General features: G+C 37.9%; 1 long non-coding RNA gene across 6 annotated transcripts in view; it reads left to right on the top strand.

The window, feature by feature from the left end:
- Nucleotides 1-14311, top strand: part of LOC104871309 — a 138555-nt gene that overhangs the window by 97262 nt on the left and 26982 nt on the right. For 5 of the 6 annotated variants that reach the window (XR_782814.2, XR_782813.2, XR_004518653.1 and 2 more), the window contains exon 3: nt 10064-10178. The exons of the other annotated variant lie outside the window; for it this stretch is intronic. This is a non-coding gene — a long non-coding RNA (uncharacterized LOC104871309). The remainder of the gene's footprint in view (nt 1-10063; nt 10179-14311) is intronic. 6 annotated transcript variants of the gene reach the window in all.

The raw sequence follows: 14311 nt of genomic DNA, 5'->3' as shown, positions 1-14311 counted from the left end.
AAAAAAAAAAAAAAAAAAAAAATCTTTGTCCTATCTACTTTGATCTCTGCTTAAAAGCCACCTAATTTCCCTCTAAACCCTTCTGTTCCATAGGATCTTGCCAAATATAGTAACAACCAACATGAACTAAATGTATTGACCTTTTCCAAACTCTTCTAGGTTTTCCTGTGAGCTTCAGGGACATTTGCTCTGCTTTTCAGCCTTTCTATCTTGACACGCATGATGCAGATCTGTGGTCATGTGGTCTGCTGTGTTGCCTTTGTGCTGGGCCCCTCCCCACTAGTTTTTCCATATTTCTAAGCTTTTTCCTACAGCAGCACTCACTCTGCTGCCAATTTTTGTGTCACCCAGGATAGGTCAGGGTTTGATCACAATTAGCTTTTAGTACTTTACAAGCATGAAGATTATTTCTTGTGATAATTCCCCGCAGTTTGGTTGTTGGGGTCACCTTCACAGTGAGGTCATTCTGGGACATGGGTTACTTCCATGCTGTCACAGCTCTGCCACTTGCCACTGGCTCTGCCCTGGTAAAGAGGCAAGATCCCTAAGGGTGCATCTGGCAGGTTCCCACAGGCAGGCCTGGAGATGCACATCTGGTGCCCTGCTGGTCCAATGGGACAAACCAGTGATTTTGCTACATTGACTGCGAGGAGGCTGTGAAATTACAGCCTTTGGGTTTTTTGGTTTTTATTTTTCTTTTTGTTGAAAGAGAGGAAGAATGGGGCCTGGGATTTGACTCAGTGGTTCTGCTGTCTGCCTCCCAAGCACAAAGGCCCAAGTTCAATCCCCGGTACCAAAAACAACACAAAACAAAGAAAGGAAGAATGGATTTTGGTGGGCTTTACTGCTATTTCACACATTTATTAAATCCAAAATTATGAGATTAAAGCCAAAAATTATGGAAATGTAGATTTTTATCTTTCATTAAATTAATCATTTTATCTCTCACCTTTAATTTTTCCTTGTGGGTTTTCTAGTTTTTAAAATAGTAACATCTACATGATAATAAATGGATAAAATAGATTCAAATTTCTGAATGGCAAAATTAAGTTCTACATGCTTTAACTTTAGGTTGGCTCAAAATTTGTCATTGGTTGTATGTCATAACACACTTTCTAACACTTAAGGCTCTAAATTCTTACATGAATCATCAACTTGATGGAATATAATTATTTCTATAAATCAGTTATTTAAATACTTAAAAGTCCACTAAGGAAGACTAAGAACTATGAACTGTGAGAGAGTTCCAATGATTAGATAAACAAATCACTGAAGATTTTTCAAAACTTAATAACTCTGAGTTAAAAAAAATTTCAGTGTTAAGTTGCTACATTAATGAAATAATAGTGCATTCTTCTTTTGTCTTACTTATTACTGGGTAGCAAAGTAAAATATATTAAGATTTTAAAAATATTCTAAAATGTTGCCAAAAGAATACCTAAAGCAAGAATGTCTATAGCTATTTAATCAATGCCTAAATTTAATAGTTTAATAAAGAAAAAATCAATTAAAATCACTTTAAGTTTATAAAGATCTAGCACATTTAGAGATAAGTGACTATCTAAAATCATACCAATATTATTTAAAGTAAAACTATATTTGAAATATTAGCATAATGTTGATATAACTGATTGTTGGATGAATCTACTTGTTCATTTAATATAATTAAGATTAAAATGTTCACTTTTTTTGGAAAGGCAGTTTGTAATCATTTGAGAATCAATCAGTGATTTATAATATAAAAGTTAAATACGAGGAAGGTTGTGGAAAGCTTTTAACCCAGGAGTCCAATCTGGGAATCATGAGATTTTGTGTGATTCGATTATTCAGCATAATTATTCAGAGTGCTTCTCCTGCCCCACACTGGCTGAAGCTGCGCTTCTGAACTTTATGTCCCATCATCGCTCTGTGGATGTTTCCTGTTGTGACAGTGCTCTCTCTTCTTGTGGTAAAGAAAGACCATTTATTATTTGACCTTGCATTTTATAGACTGAATAGATTCAGACTCCATGGAACCAAATATTATAAAGACAAAATTGTACAATTAGAATTTCAGAAGAGAACAACTAGTACAGCCTGTAGAAAAACATAAAGGAAATTCACAAAGAAATTTGACTTAATTCTGTGCTCTCAGAGGCTGAGGACAATACTGAAACTTCCTGGTTTCTGTCTAGAGAAGAGCAACAAGCATGGGCTGGGAATGAGATGCGGGACGTCTTTCACCCCGTGAGTTGCCTTGGGTCATGTCCAATAAAACAGTGAAGGAAGAAGGCATGAGAACCAGATCATGTTTTTTAAAAAGTCTAAGCAAAATCACACTTCGTACACACTATCAGCGAGCCCCCTGTTCTCTGGGTAAAGATTGAAGAATGAATGGTTCAGTTCTCCAAAAGCCACTGGGAAATGTCAGCACCATCTAGTTAATGAATTCCTGATTTGTTTGGCATTTGCACTTTCTTAAGAAATTGCTGATGTGTTTAGACTTCCTCTTCCCCTCAGCAGCAGTGAAATTTGTTGATTATGATGGCCTTATATAACATCATCCAGGCAGAAAGCTAAAAGATTACACATTAAAAAGAAACAGGTCTGTTTATTACCAGGCATTGTGTTTCCGCATATGCATATCTCTGCTCCTCAGTCTTTGCCGGGCTCCCTTTGTGGGAAATGTTTTGTTAGAAGTATTTCCATGGCAGGCCTCCACTCATGAAAATGTCATTTGCTCTGCCTGGTTGTGATAGGAAGTCTTTTGCACCTATTGAAATCTGTTAAATTTCCTTCCAATATTTTTGCCTCACTCTTAGAAAAACAGTTAGTGGAGGCCCATCTAAAAACACGTCCATTTAATGAGGAATTGATGTTTGTATTTGAAAGCATTTTTCAGAGAAACTTGCTTCTGTACATCTGAATAAAAGCCGGCAGTCTTTACAGATTCCATTCAAGCAGGACAAACAATCTAGACCATCTACATTCCACATAATTTGCCCTTAACTACTTTTGACTGTATATTTGTTTTAGCAGCCATCCTGCCATAGAAAAGAATCCTACCCACTTTGCTTTAGTTTGAATAAGGATCAGCTGGATAAGAAGCTGCGCGGTTAGAATTACTCAATTAAAAATCTGTGATATGATTCTAAAGCAGATACAAAACATCTTTCACATTCACTGCTTCAATATTATTGCCTTGACCAGGCCAGTACTGAGCGTTATAGCTCATAGTTCAAGTTCTTTGGACAGAGAGAACAATTAACTTAATTGTCAAACTTCATGTTTGTACTTACTCTAGTGGGTCGAAATTCCTCCATTAGGCAAAGTCAGCTTGCGGTTTGAACTATTTCTACTCCATGCGTGTCTGTGCACGGCACGTTGCTTGTGTTTCCACTCCGACCCTTTCTTGCCCTTATTTCCCATAGCTGTTCCTCTCAGTTCTCTGTTGAATATGACTTTAGCTCCTAATGTTTCTTCTCCATCCCTCTTGTTAAATGCCTACTAACCTGTGTAATGATTCTTTCTTATTCAGAGGTCTATTTGTGACCAGTCAGTTCCCTGAGTGAATCCTGAACGACCCTTCCTGTCAATGCTTTAAAAATACTGTCTCCTTCTCCAAAACAGGTTCTATAGAGACCTCTCATGTTTGTCATTTTTAGCACAAAAGCTTATGTCAGGATTTCTCAATGTCTGCACTATTAAAATTAGGGAATCAGTAAGCCTTTGTTGTGGGGCACTGTCCAGTGTAGTTTAAGATGTTTAGTAGCACCACTGGCTTCTAACTACCAGAAATTTTTAAAAGAGCCATCACCCACCAAGTTATGACAACCAAAATGTCTTCAGACTCTGACACATGACCCCTGCGGGTGAGGTGCCTCCCTTCTACTGGTTTATGCCAATAGCTCCTCTGGTTAATTTTCTTCCAGTTTCCGGTGGTGTGTTTTAGATCAGGACTGGTTCCTCTGCTGCTTAGCCCAGCCTATGTCCACAGTAGACCTAGGCTGTGGTCCACTGGAGATCCTGGGATGGCTCCCTGTTTGGAGGTCCAGGGTAAGAGAACTTAGCAAATCATTTTGTGAGTTGGTCGGTATTAGCTAGTGATTCCCAACTGACAGAGCTAGCGATGATGGCCAACCTTGGTGGTTCTAATAGGTTTAAGCCTTGGTCAAGACCAGATTTTCATAATTTATTTAAACATTTTCTAAACTCTTTTAAGGAAAGACAAAAGTTTACTAAAGAACCTAGGATTATCCTTTGGATGTACAACCTGGGACTCCCTGAAATCTATCAACTGGTTCACAGAAATCCTACACTTTGGTTAGAATAAGAAGAATGGATTGATGATCAGATTGATTAATATAAAATATAGGGATTAAAATTCAACTACAGATTGATTTTAAAAGGGTATAAAAATAAGATGGGGACTCTAAGCTACTTCCGAGATCTTACGTCAAAACAGACAGACCGTGATTCAGTTCTCCTACTGGAGAGAATGAAGCTACCCGTGAATTTAGAGACTGCCTGAACTGCCAACTTCTGGGATTCTTTGGTCTCCATAAGAGCCTGAATACCACAACCTTCTTATCTGCTTTCTTGAGGAGTGGTCTTAAATGTGAGGTGGCAGATTTAGTAAAAAATAAGATGTCATGGTGTCCATTTTTCTGAATTATAAGAGCTTCTGGAATACTTTGAAGATATTTTGATTAAGAAAAAATTAATAACTTTTAATAAAAATATTAGAAAAACCAAGGACTAAGGTAACCCTATGTCTAGAGTAGACAAAAGTGCCAATCAATCTTATAAGGAAAAAGGATTCAGAAAAACCAATTGTCCTATCTTGGAGTAAAAGACAGTATCTAAAAAGAAAACCCAAGCTGGCTGACAGAATAAAGCTCCTTGCAGTGAGTAGCTGCTCCTGTCTCCCAATAATTGCCCTTAACCAAAAGGAGAAAAAATTGCCACAAGATTGCGAAAACAGAATGTTCCGCTTCTTGTTGATAGTGAGCCTACACTGTCTTACTTGTAAACTCGACTGCTTCTGTGAGTAACAAAAATCTGTGGGCCTCTCCCTCAGGCGGTGCCTTTTCCTTAGCCCCTTCCAGTCTCTCTGGGCCTTCTTAGTAGTCAATTTGATTCCTGCTGCTTTTCACTGCGATGATCTGTTGTGAAGACACTCTGCTTGTTAATGAGGCCCTGCCATTAACTGCACCTGGCAGCCCTTCTGGACCTCCCAGAAAGAGAAGCTTCTGTATGTGATTTGATGATGATGTGTTGTCTTACTCTGTTCTACCGACTATAACAAAATGCCGTAAATGAGCTGGCTTATAAATAACAGAAGTCGATTTTTCCTAATTCTAAAGGCTAAGAAGTCCAAGAGTAAGGCACTTGCAAATTAGGTATCTGGTGAGGGACTACATCTTGGAATATTTTTCATTGTAGCCATAGCCTCACACAGTAGAAAGGACAAGGGCTTTCTGTTTCTCTTCTTTTGTCACAATACAGAACTTGTTCATGGGGGATCCAACCCCATGACTTTATCACTTCCCAAAGTCCCATCCTCTTTATGCCAACTCTTAGGCTGTTATCATTTGAAATATGAACTCTGAGAGTACTCATGGAGACTACAGCACAAACTCTCACTGCAAGACAGCTCTTCAGGTAGTCCTGAAATAACCTCGGCTCTTCCCTCCCTCTTTTCTTGCTGGCTTTTCTCAAAAATAACTATAGAATATGCTAGGAACACAATGTTCTGAGGTAGGGAGGAGCTGTGGAAATAAGCTGGGCCTTGTCACTGTCCCTCCCAGGGGCTGTAACATCTTGAGTGAGGATGTTCTGGGGACTGGCTTACATGGATGCAAGCCTTCTTTAGTCCCTGCCGCTATGTGTAAGTAACAAACATACTTGTCGTAATGTGTTGTGTTTGAGCAAGATCTGTTTCACTAGATTAAACAAGTTTGTAAGCAGCACATAATGAATGGCTTACAGTTACCTACAGTTTGATGTCTCACCTACCAACCTCTTCCCCCTTGAATCTGATATGGATGCAAGCCTTCTTTAGTCCCTGCCGCTATGTGTAAGTAACAAACATAGTTGTCGTAATGTGTTGTGTTTGAGCAAGATCTGTTTCACTAGACTTAAACAAGTTTGTAAGCAGCACATAGTGAATGGCTTACAGTTACCTACAGTTTGATGTCTCACCTACCAACCTCTTCCCCCTTGAATCTGTCTTCAGTTGCTTCCTTCTGGTCCAAAGAAAGTTCAGACATGGAATACATAATGGTGGATGTATCCTGATACGTCTCAACCAGCCCAGCTACTCCTTCACAGAAATCCCCAAGATGGTCTAAGAAAGAGGCAGTGGGAGTCAGCAGTCCATTGGTGCACCTACAGAAACAGCTCATTGTCCTCTGCACTGGTCTTTGTAATATCTCAGCACAATCCTCAGAAAGACCAAAGAGCATGACTGTGGTTCTTGAGAGGATTTATGGGATGTTCACAATTATTGTGTTGTCTAACTTCTCTGTAGACCTCGATTTTAACATCATTTCATTCTCAGTCTTAGAAAGAATTACTCACTGCACAGCAGTGGCTCTGTGCTCAGCATTCTTTAGAATGGCTTTCATTCAGAGCCTTCCCACCTATTTGCATTCTCTTGGGAAAATCAACACTACCCATAGGGAGTTGCTTTCTAAAGCTTTGCAGAACCGTCCTCTTACTGCAGTTGCATAATCATAATCTTAGAGACACCTGGTTTAAAGGTCTCTGGCTTCTTCAGACTCTTACACACCAGGCACACTTTATAAATATCCACAGGTAGATAAAATGTGATAATTCCGTTGCACTTTTTTATGTTGAAAGTTTTGCAGAAATTACTCTCTCCATGGCTGATGATGCTAAGCTATAAGATACCCAAAGTTACTAGAGATAAAATCCAATTACACTAAGCTCATATTGTCAGATATGACATCACACAAAATAATAGGCTTCCTTGCCTACAAAGATTAAAAATGATTTGTGATTTTTTCCCAACCAATTACCAATGGGGAGGATTTCTTGATCTCATATGACTTCCCTCAGCCTTTGTGGCCAATCTGTTCTGGCCAATTGGAATCCACACACAATCCATCTATGAGCTGCTCACCACACATCCCACCAGGGAACTGATTTCTTATTCTTTACCATCATCTATTTGGAGGTTGATATGGCCAAATATCAGAAAGTTTTAGTGCAGTGTACAAAAAGACTAAGGCTTTGTTTTTGTTTTTTAAAACAAACTACAGGAGACCTGTGACTGAAAATCTAGAGCCCTGATTTATCATTAGACATAACAGAAAGATATCCCCTCCTCCTGAGTAGGAAGAATCAACATAGTGAAAATGGCCATACTACCAAAACTGCTATATAGATTCAATGCAATGCCAATTGAAATTCCAACACTATATTTCACAGAACTAGAAAAAAGAATCCAAAAATTCATTTAGAACCAGAAGAGATCTAGAATAGCAAAAGCCATCCTAGACAACAGAGACATGGCAGCAGGTATAACAATTCCCAATTTTAAACTATCCAGCAAAGCCGCTGTGATAAAAACAGCATGGTACTGGCAAAGAAACAAACATGAGGACAAGTGGAATAGACAGAAAGATACAGAAACAACTCCAGATGTACTCAGCTACCTCATCTTCAACAAAGGAGCCAACCATTCTCACTGGAGGAAAGATAGCCTCTTTAATAAATGGTGTTGGAAAAACTCAATTTCAACCTGCCAAAGATTAAAACTAGACCTTTATCTTTCACCATGAACTAAACTAAAATACAAGTGGATTGAAGATCTAAATATTAAAAAAGAGACACTAAGTTTTCTGAAAGATAAGTTAGGCAGAACTCTGGAAGACATTGGCATAGGCAAAGACTTTATGAACAAATCCTCAGTAGCACAGGAACTAGCACAAAGAATCAACAAGTGGAATCTCATCTTATTAAAAAGCTTCTGTACTGCAAAAGAAACCATCAACAGAACTAAGAGACAACCTACAATGGGAGAAAAATTTTTACCAGCTGCTCCTCAGACAAAGAACTACTATCTAGAATATATAAAGAACTCAAAACAACCAGCTCCCCCAAATATAAAGACCGATTGAAAAATGGGCATCTGAAATGAACAGACATTTCTCAGACAAAGAAGTAAAAACAGTAAGCAAATATATGAAAAAATGTTCCACATTACTGGTCATTCGAGAGATGCAGATAAAAACAACACAGATTCTACCTTACCCCAGAAAGAATGGCTGTTATCAAGAAATCAAGCAATAACAAATGTTGGCGGGGTTGTAGGGAGAAAGGAACCCTTCTCCTTTGTTGGTGGGAGTGCTGACTGGTACAACCATTATGGAAATCAATATGGAGACACCTCAAAGAGCTGGGACTAGAGATTCCATTTGACCCAGCCATCCCTTTGCTGGGTATCTTTCCAAAAGAACTAAAAGAATCATATCACAGTGATGTATGTGCACCCATGTTTATAGTGGCACAGTTTGTAATAGCTAAAACTTGGAAACAGCCCAAATGCCCATTAGTTGGAGACTGGATAAAGAAGATGTAGTTTTTCTATAAAATGGAATACTACTTAGCCATAAAGAATGAGAAAGTAGAGTCATTTATAGGAAAATGGATGCATATTAAGGTTATACTCCAGTGAAATAAATAAGTCACACGTGTAAATTCTGAATAGTTCCTCTGTTGCAAAAAACTGAAAGTGTAAATAAGATCCTAATGGACAACGTGAAATAGGAAGAAAAGGGCTAAAGGTGTAGGGGATGTGGGAAGGGTAGGGGAAAGGATGTAAGGGAAAATAAAAAAGTATGAGAAAATGAAAAATGAAAATAACGTTTTTGTAAATAGGGAAGGGTGGAGTGGGTGAAGGTAGGGCACGGGTATGGGGAAAAAATGAGAACCAAGACCTGTCATGTAAAGGTACAAGATCCCAACAATGAATGTTACTGTACTGTATACCTAAAATGTACCGATAAACTCAATGAGAAAAAAAGTAGGTCATGTGGCTTGTGAAAACCGTATTCCACAGTACACCTAAAATTTTGACTCTTTTTCCTCAAGATAGAATCCTTCTTTGCAGACTTCTTTTGCTTGACATTTAGATTAAAAGTTTGAACTTTGTAGAGTCAACTTCTTTCATCTATAGCCCATTCTTGACTTCCTTCATTTTCTTCCTCTTTTTAACCTTTTTCCTCCTTCCATCTTTTTTTTTCTAGTATCTGATTTTACTTGTCTTTTGTGCTCAAACTGTTTCTTTTCATACTTGCCTGTGCTCATCATAGCAAAAGTCATTCTTTTAGCTGCCCAGGAAGAATTGTGGTTGTAAGTGCAGCCATTGTGTGTAGTGAGACAGCAACTAAAATATGGAAGACATTTTTTATTGACCAGTAACATTTAATAAAGACCTTCCCAGCCCAGTCCTAACTCCGTCTAATTCAAATCAACCTTGATCATGCTTTGCACATTTTGAGAATATGCTCATATTATTCCTTGGGTTTTCTGGTCTTTAGTTACGTAATCACCTAATCATTTATGATGGTGATTACACATTTGGGTAAATTGCATCTTCATGAAACCAAAGTAATGTGTTACTTTTTAATTTAAAACCAAATTTCTAGGAAAAAGTAGCCACACTAGCTTTTGGGAGTCACGAGTTCTGTCCTAGTTCATAGCTCAAGTTCTGTTTTTCCAGATTTACAAAATAGAATAAAGTAGAAGAATCGTTAAGAAGTAGCAACACAAAGGAGTATATTCAAATTGTTTTTAAAAATAAAATTAATTTCTTGAAACTTTAATTAAAATGTTGAATTAAGCTTATATGTAAATTGAGTATTCTTATCACAACATTGTGAAGTAATAGTTAAGTTATTAAAAGACATTATAATGTGTTTTAATTAATAAAAATATAAGAAAAATATATCTGTTCCTTTTTTTCTATCTTCTGCTCTCAAGTATGCAATGTCAAACATTCCTTCCCTACCCTGGAGATCTTCTTATATGAGAAAGAAATTTCTGCTGCTTTCAGATAATAGAATGGTCTCATCAGTCTTACTGCACCAGAATTTCCACTGCACGTTCATCTCAAAGATTGCTTTCGGCATCTTCCTTCTAGCTCTGGCTGAGGCCTGACCTGCAGCAAGGTAAGCAAATGTTCTACAATTTACCAATTTTTTCTCACCTCTTGCACTTCTCTGCTGCTAGTCAGTCTTCTGTCTTTGCTTTTCCCAAGATTGAAGTTGGAACGAGTGATGAGGAATAAAGGCAAACAAAATGCTTATTTCACCAGTGCCATCGATACAAGGCTTTCTTGGCTACTAGGTTCGTTTCCGGGCAGATGTTCAGACATTACCTCTCACTTTATGAGGCATTGACATGTCTTTATGAACATGTGTCCTACATCCACCCTCCTGGAGCTGGGAGCCTTCCTTGACATAAAGTGATCCCACCAACCCCCCTGTGGCTGACCTTCCACATTGGACAAACAGCCCATTTTCTTCCTTGTCTTGCACACTTGCCCCTTCAGACAGTTACCTTTGGAGACATCTACAGCCAAGTTGCTTTTTGTAATATCTACTAAGTCTCTGGAGAACAATTACAGGAACAACATTGCTTTGCCCAACCAAAGTCCTAATGGTAAGGTGGTAGTCACTGAAGTCTCTCTTTAATAAAGTATTTTCTATTTGGAGTTAAGTTGCTAGATTTTATAACTTCAGACTTGCAGGGAAACAAGTCAACTGTTTCAGGGATTTTTCTGCCATGTTTTTTTTCCTCTGGTTTTATAATTCAAGCATCAGTATAGGATTAGTAGTTTCAGTGTGCTTCACTTGATTGAACTTCACAGATACAAGGCATTGTTTACAAATTGGAGGTATGAGGAATCCTGAATTGGAGTTGCTTTATTTCCAGCCACACATACTCATTTCACTGTGTCACAGTTTGTAACTGTTTCCATATTTCACTATACTGCTTTATCCGTCATGATGTTCTATTATCAGTGACTGATGTTATACTGTGATTACACTGCAGTTATCTTGTAATTCTATTTAATTACATTGTAATTGCAATAACCCACATAGATCCAGTTTACTTGTACTCTGTAAAAGGAGCAACAAGGCTCCAGCAAGGTTTACAACATGACTTACGGAGTATTTTAAACCCCAAGAAAAGTGTTTTAGTCACTTTGTTACAGGACCCAGTACCCAACACCCACAAGTTAAAGAAGGAGAGGTTTATTTTGTCTCACAGTTTCAGAAGTTTCAATCTATTACTGCAGGCTGAAATCCACCAATGGCGTGGTGGAAGGGTGTGGGGTGGGGGAAAGCTGCTCATATCATGGAGGCCAGGAAGCAGAGAGCTAAGGAAGGAACCAGGAACAAGATGCAGGCTTCCGGATCACGCCCCAGTGACCCAACTTTTCAGACCAGACTTCACTTAGTAGCACATGTTGTCCTGAACTTTTCTTCAATGGATGAATTCACTATGACCCCCGTGATCCAGTCACCTTCTAGAAGGCCCACCTCTGAACACATGAGCATTTTTGGTGGAGGATCCTAGATCTACGCCACAACAAAAGGTCATCTGATGTGGATTCTCGACATTGAGGTAGCCATGACATCACAACTAAGACACCCATGAAAGAGGACCTTGACAATGCTTCAAAGAGTGCCTAGAATGATGGGAGACGTGCGTTCAGAGACAGGGGTGGTATTTTTGAGATGATTAACAGCAATGTGTAATTCATCATAAATTTTCTTAAAAATTTAAGTATTCACTGTATTTTTCTATCATTTTATATGTTGATAGTTAAATGTAAAAGTACTAAGTTACTATAGAAATGGTTGCTAAGTTTTGGGGAATACTTAGAGAATGTATAAAATTCAGATTTCTGTGATGGAATCTAGAAATCTGAATTATTTACATTTACTTTAGGTAACCCTGATGAAAGTGGCCTGTGCCCCTCATTATTAAAATCTATGTACAGTGGACTTTATTATTTATTCATAGAAAGTCAGAATTAACTCTAGACATTTTAAAGCATTTTTTTCTAGTGTGGCTAACATATTTCCTCCCTAAATTTATCACCTATTTTCTTCTGAAAAACTTATGCAAAAATAAAACTGAGATCCAGCATGGACAGACAATGTTTTGGTTTTGTTAAAAAGAGCAAGCAGCATTGTCCTCCAGAGGGGGGATAAAAATTCTTTTTCATTTATTTACTCTGCCTCAGCTGTATACCATGGTAATGACTTAAATTCTCTATGTGTACATTTTTCTCTCCAAATTACTACTTTGGAGGTGTCTATATATAACTTCCTGGGAAGAAATCTGAGCATGAAGGAATAATAATAATGTAGATTGTTGCACTAACGTTCCTGCATAGGGCTAATGCTGTATTATTTAAACACTTCAAAAACCTATTAGATTATTGGCTTCCTAGCCTTGAAATTCTTCACCAATGTTCCTAAGTTTCCCCTTTCTAAATATTTTCAAAGTATGATATTATACTGCACACGTACCTGCATTCATTCATTTATAGATGGTTTTCCATAAGAAGTTGTGCATTACTGATCTCACTATACACCATGAGATAGGAATTATGCATTCCTTTCCTTTCCAAGAAAAAGAAATTGATGCACAAAATGATTGTTTTCTGTTGCCGAAATTGCTGTAGAGGAGTATACTTGTCTTATTAAGATGAAAGTTCTGGTTTTATTTATTCTGGTTTAAAAAAAAAAAGCTCTCTATTCCCAAATAAAGGATTAGTATAGGGACTTGACATATAAGTGCTGCAATATCAAGTAGAGAAGTAAACAGTTTGAATATTATAGCTCACTCTTTATATTGGTTTATCTGTAGGTAAGAAAAATGAGAAATTGGAGAAAGTATTAGTTCACATTAAAGGTAAAACACAAAGAGGCCACCGTCAATTCAGGGTATGCTTATTGGTTTCCGAATAACATCGCTGTCTCTAGAATCATTAAAACTATTGCTCTCCTGAGAAGAGCCCAAGGTTCTCTACCTTTGAAGCTGAAAAAATCTGGTGCACAACTTTGTCACGGTGAGAAAGGGTCCTCAAGGTTTTTAATTTTGCCTTTTAAAAAAGGCATTGAAGATTATCTCTGCTACTTTCTTTACAGAAGGGTGTAGGCACATACATATAGTAACACTTCTAAGTGTTAAACCTAGTAAATATTTCAATTTTGGGGGGTATCAGGGATTTAACTTGTGAAGTTGCACTTATGAGTCAGGCAGCAGAACCACTGAGCTAAATTCCTGCCCCTTATTTCAATTTCTTATAGTTAACATGTCTCAAGAAGACTTCTTTGAAAGAAATAGCTATGATTAGTTAACATTTATTTGCATGTTTTTTAAAAGATCACCATTCCTTCAAGATACAATATTTTAAAAAATACAAAAGGATTATGTATTCATAATCTAGAAAATACATGAATACTAAGTTTTCTCATCAATAGATGAAAGGTAATATAGCAATTTCAAGTAATATTTCAATATCTTTTGGGAAAAATCAATGCTACACCAATCAGACATCCATAGATGGCTTTATATCTAGACATAAAATAGTTTCCCACACTTGCACTCTTTCTGGACAGGCTGAAAATGCCCATTTCCTGTTGAGGTTGCCTAGGCACAGCTGATGTGAAGAATGCCTGAAAATGCATTTGCCTAGGAAGTATTGGACGCAGTAAACACTCTGTTATGAACTGGAAGGAGAGCACAAGAACTTAATTCTCCAAGTAACACGGGTCCACTTACACTTAGCCTTTAGGGAATAGCCTGTGTTCTCACAAACCCTGCTGTTCTATTATCATGGGCTAGTAGGATTTCTAAGGAGCACTAACTGAATCTGAATGCTTTAAGAATGCGATTTTGATAGTGTTTCTGAAATCACATGGTGTAGGAGTCAGCTTCTGACTAGTTGATGAACACAATTACCTGATACCTGCCATTTAAAGTAATACCAGTTCAATCTGACTTACAGTTTCAGGGCCATTAGTCCATGGCTAATTGGCTCCAAGGCAAGAACATCATCATGGAAGGGTGTGGAAAAGCAAATTTGTTTAGTTCATAGAGGTGGGAGGCAGATCAGAGGAATACTGCCCAAGAAGAAAGGATGAGGGACCTGATGTAGACCTCAGATCATGCATTTATGGCCCACCCAGACTCCAGACCATCCAGAAGTGTGTTCCACCGATTCTTTGGGCAGATACCATAGCCAGTCAGGTTGACACAATCCAAACCTCTAGACATCCTC

The sequence above is a fragment of the Fukomys damarensis genome, unplaced genomic scaffold (genome assembly GCF_012274545.1).
Source record: "Fukomys damarensis isolate Sample0158 unplaced genomic scaffold, DMR_v1.0_HiC HiC_scaffold_3, whole genome shotgun sequence".
Classification (NCBI taxonomy): domain Eukaryota; kingdom Metazoa; phylum Chordata; class Mammalia; order Rodentia; family Bathyergidae; genus Fukomys; species Fukomys damarensis.
Note: the sequence above shows the minus strand (reverse complement) of the source record. Positions and strands in the feature narration are given on the sequence as shown.